At 38.6% G+C, this 14,581-nt stretch overlaps 1 protein-coding gene across 1 annotated transcript in view; it reads right to left on the bottom strand.

Moving 5' to 3' along the window:
• The window catches only part of plagl2 (pleiomorphic adenoma gene-like 2), a 43,652-nt gene extending 29,635 nt beyond the window's left edge, over nt 1-14,017 (bottom strand). Inside the window, 1 exon segment of the mRNA XM_053318146.1 lies at nt 13,746-14,017. The gene's annotated coding sequence lies outside the window, so the exon portion shown is untranslated.
• Nucleotides 14,018-14,581: the final 564 nt, after the last annotated feature.

Genomic DNA, 14,581 nt, shown 5'->3' with positions numbered 1-14,581 from the left:
GTAGCAGGGAGTGAGGCAGCGTCACGTGACCGAGTCCAGCAGAGAGTGTTATAATAGGCCCCCTCTCGGAGTAGAGAGGCAGAGGCTGGATGTGAACCAAAATCCCTCTACCACACACAGGCTGGCCATTGTTGGCTATTCACTGGACTCCATCTCGGGGCACTTTATCATTCAATTAGGACAGCTTTCACACCGCACACCACAGAAAAGAGGCCTTCAATCAAACTGAAAACTTCACACTGGCCCTGGAGGGGACGCAGAAAGGGGACTCGCAGTTGTCACCCCACTTTCATTTTTCCAACTTGTTGTTGTTGTTCACCGAGACTTTGGGCGGAAAGACGGAAAGACGGAAAGAGAGAGAGGGAGAGAGAGAGAGAGAGAGAGAATAGATGCAGAGATGTGAGGAAAGAGGAGGAGAGAGGAGGAAGTACCGTTACATGTTTGGTACCACGTGTGTGTTTATGAAGCTGATGGAATGCATTGGAGTGGGTGAGGGGTTAAATTTGGTAAGTGGCTGTGGGAGGGGGGGGGGGGCAGAGAGAGAGAGACAGATAGAGAAAAAGAGAGAGAGAGAGAGGGAGAGTGGAGAAGGGAAGGGAGAAAATTCAAAGCTGGGAGAAAAGAATGGCACAGAGGAGTATACTTGAAGGAAATAATGAGAAAGAGAAGTATGCTTGAGAAAAGAGGGGAGATGGAGGGGTGGGGATGCAGTGCAGGGGTGGGGGGTGGGGGGGTGAGGAGCTCAGCAACTGATCAAAACACAGCTTTAAAGGGTGGGCAAGGAGGGGGAGAGGAGCAGAGGGTGGATGTAGGTTGATAAACAAGTGACGACACCAAAGAAGCTAACAGGTGATAAAGGATAAAGAAAAAGAGCTCTGTGGTGCTAATCAGTCCAGCTAAGCACACTAAGCTCTCCTGGAATTGGAAAATATAATAAAGTTACACTTAATTTATTTAATGTCATATATAAGAAATAAATAAATATATGTAAAGAAACTAGAATCCTAAGCTTTTGTCTTGTGAGGTCATATTTTGTCCAAATACTAGTCACCAAACACAAAATAAATCCAGTACAATGATATAAAACACAAAGACTGAAACACTGAAAGCAGAAATCAGCTCATTTGAGTCATTTCTGCTAAAAAAAAAAAAAAAAAAAACTCCACTAGCTGATGAAGGCCAGGAGACACAACTGAAGGCTCCAAGTGGATTAAGTGGACATTAAAATTACACTTTTAAAAAAGATACAAAACTAACCTACACATGTGATATCTACATATTAATTGTATTACTTATCAGAATGATAATCCAGTGGATCTAAATTATAATAGGATTTGCCTGAATGAGAAATGAGAATATACACCAATCAAAATCAGTGTAGAAAAAGTAGACTTTTTTGTTTTTGTAGAGAAGCTGAAAAGGACATTTTACTTGTATTAACTTCATATTATATTGTTGTTTAATATTCTGTCCTTTTACTAATACATGAAATTGCTCACCATGTATGTTAATCTGTGTCTATTAATACAGCTTTTAGGAAGCTCAGTGGTTTTCATACGCATGGGGAAGTTAGTGAAAGTTCAAACACAACATGGGTTTAAATTTGTGGCGTTAGATAGACAACTTAAAATTAGGTAGGACAAACTAAAGCTATCATTGTTGATAGTGATTGTGAATAATGTGATACGCTGTAAGCAGGAATATCTTGTATGTAAGATACAGTCCCTAAAACAAATGTGTAATAATAAATAAAACACGATTTCTAATGGGTTTTTTTCATTAAAAAATGAATTTAGCTAGTTAGAAATTCTTATTTAAATGACATCTACTCCTTCTACCTTGTTGATAAATCTAGAATAAATCAATATGTGAATATTTCTAATTTCATAAGTTTAACAGCTGGACACAAGATGTCTCCTACTTCACTGTTAAGTCTATTTTCAGTGTTTGCACTGAAGGCTTCAAGTTCCCACATCACACTTGTAGGCCAATAAGTTGACCATGATTGTTCCCAACTAGTAGTGATGTCACAAATAATGCTCCAAAGGTACAATCAGATTGAAGGTGAGTACAAAGAAACGTTTCTGCACATGCATCATTCTGCACAGTGAAGCTCAAACAAGTCAGAGGATGAATTCAACTCAAATGTAATGTTCTGTCACTTTAAAGGAGAACTGATTGGTAAAAACGACACTGTTTCACTGGAACAGCTGCACCAAGAAGCCAATTATTCAATTAATCAGTCAACTCATTTTCAGTCATTTTCAAATCCATCCCCATATATATAAACCAAATTGTAACTCCCCATCGTTCCTGCTCCTCCTCAGTCCATTTCACTCAGTGTGAGCTGCGGATACATTTCTTTGTCTACCAAGAGAGTTGGAGGTTTTGCTTGGCATTATTTGGTGAGTAGAGGATTGTTGAGCAGGGCGGGGTGACGGACGCGTTATTAAAAATCACTTCAGAGGAAGGAAGAAGGGATGTGTCATCAGACACTGAGGCTACACTCTGCTTTCTCCCGCTTTTACCCCGCTCCCTTTTTTTTTAACTTCAGCACCGCAGTCATCTACTGTATTTGTGTGCGTGCGTGTGTGTGTGTGTATGTGTGTGTGTATGAGTCTCTTTCTCTCCACATGGATCAGGTTTCATCTCATTCGCTGACTCATAAATCGGCATCTCCGGGTCCATATTCTAGCTATTACTGTACCGGTGAAACACACACACACACACACACACACACACACACATAGCTCTGTGCTGAGTCACGTGTTAAATCTCAACAACACTTTGACATGCATCGGCCCTTTTTCTGCATGTGTACCAGTGTGTTCCACCAGCACAACACCTCTATTAATACATTTTTATTATGCAGATTGAGTGTAGGGGTTCTTGCTCTTTTTTGACACTTTTTTTGACAGTTTTAACAAATCTCTTCCCTAGTTACAAACAAGAAAACATTGCTGCTTAAAGGCCAACAAAAAAAAAACCCTGAATTGAGACTAAATCTGGATACAGTTTTGTGGTAACAGAGAGGAAATGAAAAGACATAAATTACAACTTTAGAGTACAGAGATTTGAGAATCCCAGTTCTCGTGCTTGATCTCGACTTTCCAACATTTAGAAAAAGAGTCCAAAATTGTCACCTGCTAAGATCCAACTGCCAGAAAGATTTATGTCTAGTATAAAAACAGGAAAGGTTTTCTGTCACCTTGTCAACCAGACTATTAAACATATATTTGATTAAAGCTGCAACTAATAATCTTTATTACACATTGTGAAGATGTTTTATGAATTCTCAGAGTCTAAAGGATTCTATAAATAGCATTTAAACATTTAAGAAAAGTCAATTATAATTATTAGGGAGATTAAACCACCCTGCTTTGGTATTTTCATACCTGGATTCAACAATTAATGCATCATAATTGTCAGCAATTTATTATCTATAGATTAACTAACTCACTTTTTATTTTGCAGTACTAACAATTATTTAAACAATCTTCATACATCAACTTGGGCTTTCGTTTTATTTTGAAATATTTTTTAAAAGACAAAATGATTAATCCATTAAATGAGAAAGCAATCAGCAGATGAATCTATGGTGAAAATAACCAGTAGCTGCAGTCTTAGTCACATGATCATGTTCCATTTGAATCAGTCAAAGTTCTCTGTATGACACAGCTTCCTGTGAAACTGTCTCTACCGCAAGCTGTAGCATCAAAACATCTGCCTACATATGCTCTAGTTCACTGTCACATAGGCTTGAAAATGTTTTCTGAGAATTGCTGTTTTATTTCACTTTATGAATTATAAACTTCAATTACAATATTCAATTATATTCAATACAATTTTATTTCTTCCTGTGAGGGTGATTATATGCAGCATATGTGCCTATAAGCTTTGATTGACAAGAACAGAATAGTTCATAATACATAATATAAATAATACATAATAATAAATTAGATTAGGGCTGAACAGTTCATCAAAATTATATTGAAATCACAATATGGCCTACTGCAATTTTCAAATCACATGAGCCACAATATTTGTTAAAAGTGAAATGTGTAACCAAATACTATTGGAAATGAAATATTGTGGTGCTGCAGAGATGTTCAGGCCTACACTTCATATTCTACAAACAAAAAAAGCCCATCTTTGTTCGGTACAGTTCCCTGCAAACATCACACCATAATCATTTTGATATATGTATATATATTTATAATATATATATTTGTCCAATATTGTTCAGCCCTACATTGCAGCTGAAACACCCAATCTTCAGTTAAATCATTAAAAGCATTATTTAAGAACAATTTTTTTGTAGATTCCAGCTTCTCCAATTAGAGGATTTGCTGCTTTTCAGTATTTTATTTTACTGTAAACTGTAAACTGGATATCTTTGAGGCACTGATCAGTGTTTTTCTCTATTATCTTACATTTTATACACTAAATGATCGTTTCTATAATTGAAAAAACTATCAATAGATCAATCAATAATGAAAACAATTACAAGTTTCAGCCCTAAAGGCAAAGTTAAGAAGCTGTATACAAGCAGAAAGAATAACTTATAAGCTATCCTGTTCTATACACAAAACAGCACTAAAAACAGGGAAATAGTTCTTTTTTAAACCAGTTTAATGTACTCCTAAATTTTGCGAAAACTATCTCATCAAACATTTATCCTGCTTTCATTCTTTAGGAGTAAATCCAATCCTGACACACAATTCTTAACAAAAAGCCTTCAATTCAACATCAATCTCCACAATCATTAAATCAACATATAGTCATTCCTCAAAAGTGTAATCTTCTATATCTACGGCCTGATACACGCTTCACCTATACTAAACCACGAGGATGTCAGTATATAGTTCAAGGTATGTACTGTCCTTTTTTCTGACCATTCAATCCAGCATGGTGACAGGCCAGTGGAGGTGGAGATCATGTTTCATTTGGCTGGTGTTGCAGATACTTGACCAGTTGCTCTACTACTTCTTAAAGGGCTCACTTAAAATCAACTTGGCAAACACTGACACAGAGGTTCTATTTGAAAATGCTTTCATTTTCCCTCTACTTGGACATGAATCAACTTGAAGGATTTCCATCGTTGGGAATGATCGTGTGAGCTGGGACAGTTCAACAAAATTCCTGTACAGGGAATGACAGCAAGTTTATTTCTACATGAAATCATATCAAGACTGGATAATCATATTTTGTTTTAATTTGGATTTTATCACATTGACTTTCCAAATCACGGTAGAAAGTCTGCAAATGGTTTCTCCTTTAGCTGAAATTTTTAATTTAGAACTATTACTGAGGTAGACCTTGGAAACATAAAGTCTATTTAATGGTGATTCTGGACTTTTCTACTGTATCACACAATCAACCACAGTTTAGCAACACTAATACTGAAGCTAATGTAAAGCTTTAGATATCTCCACATGCTCAATTAGCATATATGGGGCTATAGAAAGAGCCATACTTTATATATAAATAATTGGCCTTTCAAAACCAAAAATATAAGAGCAAAAACTTAAAGGCTGGCTTAAACAGTGTGTTTATCTGCTCTAATTTAAGCTACAAATATTAGTATGCCCAGCTAAGTAGCTTAACACCTAAAGCTAACACTTCCAAGGCCATTTTGTGAGTTCAAAGTTAAAAACTTCACAATACTATATCACAGTTTACGGTAACGTTAGCTGCTGTATCCTGCTTTTTATTGGTGTTGGGTCATTTTATGCTCCAGCATACACAGCTAATGTTACTTGAGGTGCTTTCACCAAACACAATGGTTAGTGCTCAACCTAAAAGCTCTTAACACAACAACATAACAACATAACCCTAACCAAAGGCTAAACATGCAGCTAAACAAGAAGCTTCAGCCTCAGTCTTTTAGCACAGCACCATAGCTATCAACAGCGTAGATACGAGATTTAAAAGCGTTCTCATTCTATAACAACAGGCAAATAAATAGCCTGATTTTGTCTTACTAAAATCAACAGTAACTAAAGGGGGTGATTACGATTGTTTTGTCAGTTTTCAAGGTTTTTAAATCTCAATTTGTAAGCTGAGTCCTTAAAGTGCTCAGAAAAAAATGGAAATTTGAGCATCTATAATTCCATTAAAACCCAGAAGCTCCATCTGCTGATGAAAATCATGTGATATGATCGAAAGCTCCCGATCAGCTACCGAGTGGGCCATGCGGCAAAACTGTTTTGTCAATTACTGAGGTATATTACAGACGAGGTCAACACTGCATGGCGGGTATGTAATCAAATCCACCAAATGACCTTTGTGACATGGCACCCCGTCTTCTCGTGTCACCAGGTTCAAACCTGAAAAATCACCAAATCTATAAATCCTATTAGCTCTTCAACTCCATGTCATTTCTGTTTCCTACATGTGTTTGTTTCCAGCATTCCCGTTACGACTTAATCGGCTGTGGATCATCTCAGAAACCAACATACTTTCCTCTATTCCCAAGTCAGTCAGTGCCTAAGGTTAAGCACAAGTCTAGTGTCTGAGAGACGACCCCCTAAACCAATGCTGTGTTTACTGCTGAGAGAGAAAAGCCTATTAATAAATCTGTTGCAGACAGCCTGGCGGAAGTGGCCTGGGGGCTGTAAACTCAGTCTGGGAGAGAAGGATGGATGAAGGGCAAAACATAGAGGGATGGATGGACTGGAGTGTGAGAGAGAGAAGAAAAGAGAAGTCGGAAAGAAATTAAGATACATGGAAATGGAGGGAGGAGGGAGGAGGGGAAGCGAAAAGAGAGAGAGGAAAGAGGGTGTGTGCGTGTTGTGTGTGTTGTGTGGTGTAAACCATGGGTGCTGGTTGATGGATGGATCTAGGTTCTGAAAAGCCACAGCTGCCCCACTCTTCCTAGAAAAAGATCCACAAGGAAAAGTGGCAGTATGTGGTTCAAGCATCTAGCATCCTCTTACTATTTCTGACCGGCATACTGCAGGACCCGTCAGAATGTGCGCTGGTCCAAAAAGCCTCTGCGAGAGTGTGAGTAAATGAGAGCATGTGTGCCTGTATTATTAACTTTTGTGCCTATGCATAATAAAAAATGAAAATGTGAAGGTTCTTTTTTTTTTTACTTTAATTAGCCTTGTAAATATTTTTGTGTATGTGAGTATGTGTATGTATGCTGCACTGCACATGCATATGTCTGTTTTCAATCAGTCTATTACACAGTAAAGCATCATTCTTCTCTCTGTCATGGCTGCCAACTAAATGTAGTAAATGTACATAGAGCAGTATTTGCAATAAAGAAGGTAGAGTGATGTTTTATGTGTGTTTTTGCAGCAAGCACACTTCATCCTTTACACAAAACAAAACAGTTAATTTAATGTGAAGGAGTGACATGAAAATGTTGAGTATAGCATAGTATGATCAGCTGTTATGTAGATGGAAACAATGAAACTGTGTTGCCTTTCCTTTCCCTTCATTACAAGCTAATGGCTAACTTTCAAATGAAACAGATATAGATTTCCATATAGAGATAGATTTCTGCTGAGACTGGGAGATGCAACTGAAAAAGATAGTTTTGGGCCTCAAGTTAATGGTCAAATAACATTTCCAAAATTAAGAGTGAACTTTCATGCTAACGAGTCCTAAAATCACTCAGTCAGTAATTCAGTCATGTCTAGTTGGGACCCCTACATTTACAAAACTCTCATAAGATTTGTACCTAACTTGCATAAAGTAAAATGATGGGACTTTGCTGCAGGAGCCCACTATTCACTTCCCCTCTCCAACTGTTTCACGCTTTCAACCACACCTTTTAAAAAACTGTCACTACTATTGTTGTGGTGTTTACTGTTCCCATGACAACAAAGGTTGTCTAACTTTAAGGAAGTAGCAACTTTAACCAATAGTGGTTTTTCTGCCTAAATCTAACCAGCAATTGACCCCAGCGCTGTCACACCATTGTCATCTTACAAATGCTGATGTACATCAAACTTGGCAAGACAAGAATATTTTGAAGCCTCACAAAATCTAGGATTGCCATCTAGACACGACCCACCCAACATTAGCCACCTTATGCTAGAGGTTATACCCGGCCACTTAAGAAAGTAGCAGAAAAACCTGAGTGCAATTAATGAGAAATTCAACTTATAATTTAGAAATATTGGGATAATTGTAAATGCTTAAATATAGTGTGACAGTAACACAAGTTAAGAAGAGTCATAGTTTCAGCTAACTGATTCGTTAGTGCCAGTTACGCAGTGGTTTTTCGTGCTTACCGTGAGCTGTAAGGTGAGAATGTAGCAAAAACCCCTGGGTGTACTGAACTGAGCTGGAGTTTGTTTTATTGCAAATGAATTCAACTAATAATTTGTTATTAGAAGTTGCATAGTTTTGCTTTTTGTGAAACAACAAATTTGTTGATAGCATATCTCTATTTAAAGCATGGAATCAACATCTGTCTTTCTGTATGTATGAATGGATGTATGTATGTCCCTCACATATCTCAAAAACCTTTCATCTGAGCTACTTCATAGCTGCCAGATGTATTACTGGGGACCCAAGAAAGGGCAGTGTGAAGTATTTTGTCATTATAAACAATGCTAATTTGCAGACAAACAACAAGCAGAAATAAGGACAGCGCCATTGAAATCCACATTATGGTCAGAGTTGGAATTACATCCGCAGTGTTAATGACTTGAAAAACTTTTAAGATTTAAGCTCTACAATTGTACTGTAGACTGTGAACAAAACTTGGAATGTAGGACTTACTGCAGAACTACTTACCCTTTAATTTATTACTTCCTCATCATTTTAATTGATATGCTAGTCAGTTGATACATACATACATGGTTCTTGAGAAATTGTATGTTCCAAACAGGCACATTTTGAATGGGCAGCGCACATTTCTAACTATAAGGCAAGGAAACTCTCTCCATCTGTATGTATGCGGGTCTTTTTCATCTCAAGACTCGTTCATTTGATCTACTTTACACTTGGCAATTGTATTGCTGGGGACCCGAGGAAGTGCAGTGTCAAATTTCGTGAAATGTGGACATCAATAATAATACACTCTGAATAAACAAGCAGTGAGTCAGTGAGCCTTCTGGGCTCTTCGACTGCATGTCAACTGTACAACCCTGCCATTAAAGATACAAGGGAGGACACCTCTCTTCATTTGATAACAGTATAGACTTGTTTTAAAAAAAATGAGAAAAAGAGAGAGAGCAAGCGAATGAATTGAGAATAAGCGACAGAGACAGTGCTGGTGAGAAAAGACAGCGATGGAAAGCTTTCTCTGAGAGAGAAAAAGCCCATGAATGACAGAAATACACTAATTCTTTTATTGTTTCATGGCTGGTTACGCTCTAAAGCACTAATAAGCAACCTTCAAACACTCTGAGAGACTACTACTTCCTCCTATGATTTAAACATTCAGTTAAATACGCAACATTTACCTTTAATAAGTTCAACTTTGTAATTACACATTTCAAAGAGCTTAATGACCTATCAAAATTCAAAATACTCCAAGGAAAAGGAGAAAGGGCATAAATTACCATCTAATAGGATTGATCCACTTTATTTTAGGACGCTCAATTTTTCAAAAGCTCTCTGTTATGTATTAAATGCAGCTTTTAGTTTACTTGACTCACGATTACAATACTTAACATCTGTGTATAATAGAATGTTATGGTTCATTCATGTTGGTACTCATTCACACCCCACATCAACAGTATTAAGTTTTCTATGCTTTGAAGCGGTAACACCACAGGCCAAGCTACAAACAGACACATTTTGAACAGCAGTATACTAGAAGTGTATACAATACTCTAAAACAGTTATAATATATATGAAAATTACTTCAATTACAAATCAACATCTATCCATGTTAACTCCTTAGGTACATGTAGCCTCACAATTGAATAAACCAATCTATGAGGGAATAGAGCTGGATATCAGAGGAATCTTTTGATATTCGAAATTTGGTACTGGCACCAAAGCAATACTTTCTGATCATTTACTATGATTAATTAGAAGAAATGTCTACAAAACTCATTTTTTCATTTCACAAAAGAACTCGCAAAGGATGGTAAATATCAAACAAGAACTTCAGCTACATCAAATATTATTTAAAAGAGTAACTATCTGAGTAAACAAGACTACAAATCTGACGTTCTATACCTGCTTTCTGTTTTTGACAGTTTTCAATACTTGTTTCAATACTGATGACACATTTTGGTCCATCCCAAGGTTTGATGACAAATCATAGTCATTTTTGTAAAGGCTGGATGTTGAAATGTTGCTGTTCAAATCTCAGTATCCTTGCCTAACTTCTCTCACACTTCCATCCCACACAAACAGTTTATGAATCCAGCCCTCTCTTAGGGTAAACAGAATGACCGGCTACTGTGTGAAACCTCACATTTTCACCAATAAATAAATAAATAAATCTTTGCCTCCTCGTCCCCATGAAGCTGAACACACATGCATGTAAACACTCGTGACTACACACAAAGCACAAATACACAAACTTGCAGCCCTCGCGTACACACACACACATATATATTTGCTGCCTCCCTCTGCAATGTCCTGCGCTCCGTTCCCCTCGTTCTCAGGCTCTCAGCTCGCCCGTTTTTTTTCTCCCGCTGTCCTAAGAAAATAATAAATAGTACAATCTTCTTGTAGCCCTTCAGCAAAAAAACATCCATTAGAGCATGAACCCAGTGTCCCTTGTTCCCTCACCCATCTCCTCTGCAAACCCCCCCCCCTCCTCTCCAACCCATCCCATCCCTGTCTGTAGAAGGTGAAGAAGTACAAAGAAAGGGATCAGAGCTTTTCCGATTCTTCCCTGGTTATTAACTACCATTTGTCCCCTCAGAGGGCTGTCCCTCCCATTAACCCAACTGATGCTCTTTTCTCATGGAAATCAGCCTGCTGTTGCTGCTGCTGCCGCCACCGTCTCTGCTGCCACCACCACCACCACCACTGCCGCTGCTGCCCACAGAGGTGCAAAGAATTGTGGGGGATTTTCAGAAGAGAGAAGACCTCCCTCCAGCCCCAAAACAGCTCTCTCTCTCTTTCTCGCTCACTCTCTCTCTCTGTCTTACACACATATACAAGCTCACACCAGGCTCACGCGTGCACGCTCGCATCTACCACGCACGCTCCCAAAAACACACACACACACACACACACACACACACACACACACACACAGACACACACATGCATCTGAGCGCACATCTCCCAAAACGGTCATGTGCACGAGCTCTCACGGGCAAACACATTCACTCAATCACAAAGGCAAACATGAAACGTGCTGCCTCCAACCACAGGGGCATGGAAGTAATGTAAGGCAATGCATGGAAGTTAATGAGAAGAAGCTGGCTGAGTGGAGCCGACAGAAAATATTTTGGACAGCAGAGCAGCGAAGAATGCTCGGGCACCGAAATAACACAAATCATCAGCGGTTTATGACTGTGAAAAAGAAATATTTATAAGCAAAGGAGGCGGCACTGTGTGATTTTAATTCTGTGCGTAATCACAAACAGATAAAGGATGAATGATGAAAGTTTGTGAGAGGTTAAAAGAAATCATATGTATGGATTGTTTGTTTTTTTTAAAGTTCTTTTATAGATTTTTTTCCACCAATTATAGCTCACATAGAGTTCATAATTCACCTCTGATCTTTTATAGCTTGACAGGACTATTAATACAAATTAGACAAGCTATGTAGGTCTGTCACTGCATCTAAAAAAAAAAGCCAAAAACAGGTGCACCACAATAACAACAACAACCTCGCTTTAATGCTCCAAATGTGAAGCCGAACCCCCCCCCCCCCCCCGGTGGAGAGCGGCCCCGTCGCTCCTTCGCAGCGGCCCTTAGAAGCGAGAGAGTATCAACACATCATCGACACATGGGTCTCAACTTGCACCACTGGCGACTGGCAAGCAACAAAAGCATTGTCTCGTGACAAACTCACTTCCATTTCCTTATTATGTAGCCTGGAGGCCTTGATGGAACATGCTCGTCTTTGACCTGCTGCAGCAGTAATTGTGTGGTGGTGGTGGTGGTGATGGTGGTGGTCGCTGCAGGGGTGAAGCGGCTGGAACAACCCACCTAAACTCACTTTACACACTATTATCTAATCTCCACATTAGGCAACTTTAACATCAATATTTTGGAGGTAGTGAGGAACTTTAAAGGCTTTAAGTAGTAGTTAGTTTTAGTGGTGGAGCTGTATTAATAACTGCAGCCTTCAGGTGATGATTTACTTCTTTTTATGTACACAAATCATCTCTTTTATCCTCACAAATGATTCAGATAATTAGATAATCGCCCTATTTATATGTTCGAACCAGGCATGTAACAAGATTTTCTTACTTCAACATCTCACAAAATGTACACCAGTGGAATGACAGGTGGTGCTAATGTTGGACATCATTTCTACCATCAGCCCAGCACAGGTGGAGTCTCTTCTGTCAGGTTGTGGAGATCTATATGTACATGTGTAGCTCCTGTACAACCACAGGATGTCCGCTTAAAGCTGATGTAATGACAACATCCAAACATCACTGAGTGCATTCAGAGTGTGTGCTCTATGTTTAACAGGGAAACTATAATATGCTTGTATTCATTTAGATAATAACATCTGGATATTACAGGAATATTATAGTGAAAGTACACAAACAGCAAACTCATGATTAGTCCAAGTTGAAGCAGTTTTTTTTGTTTTTTTTTACAGTTTGTTATGCTGATATTGTGTTAGTTTTTGTAACTTCATAACTTGTGTTTTGAGTTTATTTCCACAGTCCAGACTGACTATACATGTGTTTTTTTTTAAAAAAAGTCCCTGCAGCCAAGTCAGCTATCAATAACAAGTGCATAAACCGAACCCCCACATTCTGACCCCAACCCCCCCGTTTTGGTGGGGGTCTTGGGGTTGTTATTTACCCGCTTCCAAGGAAAAGCTCTCTCGCTCGCTCTCTCTCTCTCTCTCTCTCTCTCACTCACACACACACACAAAACATCCGATCAGCCACAAACATCACATTAGTAAGATAACTAAACAACAGGAGACAAATGCACATGCAGTCAGCAGCGATGGCTTCAAGGTGTTGCCACATTCAGCAGTATCAATCATAAAAACGCCTCATTTAAACAATCTAAGTGTATGATGCACAGCTTCCATATTAACAGCAACTTTTTTTTTTTTTTTTTTTTTTTTCTTTGGTAGACTAACACACACCGTGGGACCTTCCCTCTATTTCCCTCTCCTCTGCAGTAGCATGCCACACTTGATAAATATTCGGAAATTGCTTCCAAAACTCGTCATATCGCTTGAAAGTTTGCAAAGAACATCAAAAACGTCAACAGCGAGGGGGCCGCTGGACAAAGTGCACCGTGTTTAACAACTTCACACACTCGCATTAGCTACATATTTATCGAGCAGGGGGAAAAAATAGGAAAAAAAAGCCTCGGGAGTGAGAGGAGGCGATCGACTCATTAAAAATTAAATACCCCTCAAAATCCTTCCACGCGCCCGCAAAAAAAGAGGAAAAAAAATACGCAAAATTACGCAAAGTCCGATTGCGCGATAGTAACAACACGTTCATAACAATTCAACTGTTGCGCACATCGATGTGTCAGTGAGCAGGAGCACACAGTTTCATAGAAAGCTCCTAAAGGCGATTTAAAAAGGCACACATGCACACATGAGGACGTGCAGCCACATTATGAGGTCTTACAGGAGAGAAAAAAACGAGCAGTTTACCCACCAAAAAAGTTTCCAGCACCGCATTAGTCAATTTCACATGGAGCCCCGGTAACCTTCCATCCCGGACCGGACCAGAAACCCACCGTGGGAGAACCCACGCCACCGCTCTCCGCTCTTTTCTCCCTTCGATCTGTCCTTTTATTATTTTTCCCGATTTTTTTCAATAATTTTTCTAAATTCGGGGCCTGAGAGTGTGTCTGGCTCTCCTCAGGCTGCAGCGGAGTTATGGGGCGGTAAGCATTGTGGGAGTGTGACGTCAGGCCACTTTCACAAACTTTTTTTTTTTTTTTTTTTTTCCAACCAGGGACAGCTTACTGTTTTTTGTTTTTTGGGTTTTTTTTGTTTTTTTTTAGTATCCAGTCCTCCCAGTCACAAGCAACTGATTCATTTCATACACCTGCACACGCATTCTATTATTTCATCTCATAAAAACTATATTTAAATATCATAATAATAAATATTTGCTGTAAGAGAGCCAAAGCTTGACACATGACATATTACCATCTAATAATACCTACTATGAAAATACATTTCATAGTGTTGCCTGTATCCAAACTTAATCTTAAAATACTTCTTACTACTTTTAAGTTATATTGCAGTTATTAAATATGAAATGATCGCAACCCTACAAAATAAAATCGCGTCACTTCGGTTAAATTCGTACTGGATTATTTTCGTTAGTTTTAACCCGAGTTGAACTATTATTATTTGTCCTTGAAACCGAATGGAAACTAGAAAACATCTAGACTACAGTTATTTCATATTAATAACTGTTTAAACTTATGGGTTGTTCTAGTTGTAACTTGAGAGGATTCTTTCATTTGAAATACTAACTGA

The sequence above is a fragment of the Scomber japonicus genome, chromosome 4 (assembly GCF_027409825.1).
Source record: "Scomber japonicus isolate fScoJap1 chromosome 4, fScoJap1.pri, whole genome shotgun sequence".
NCBI classification, from domain to species: Eukaryota; Metazoa; Chordata; class Actinopteri; order Scombriformes; family Scombridae; genus Scomber; species Scomber japonicus.
Note: the sequence above shows the minus strand (reverse complement) of the source record. Positions and strands in the feature narration are given on the sequence as shown.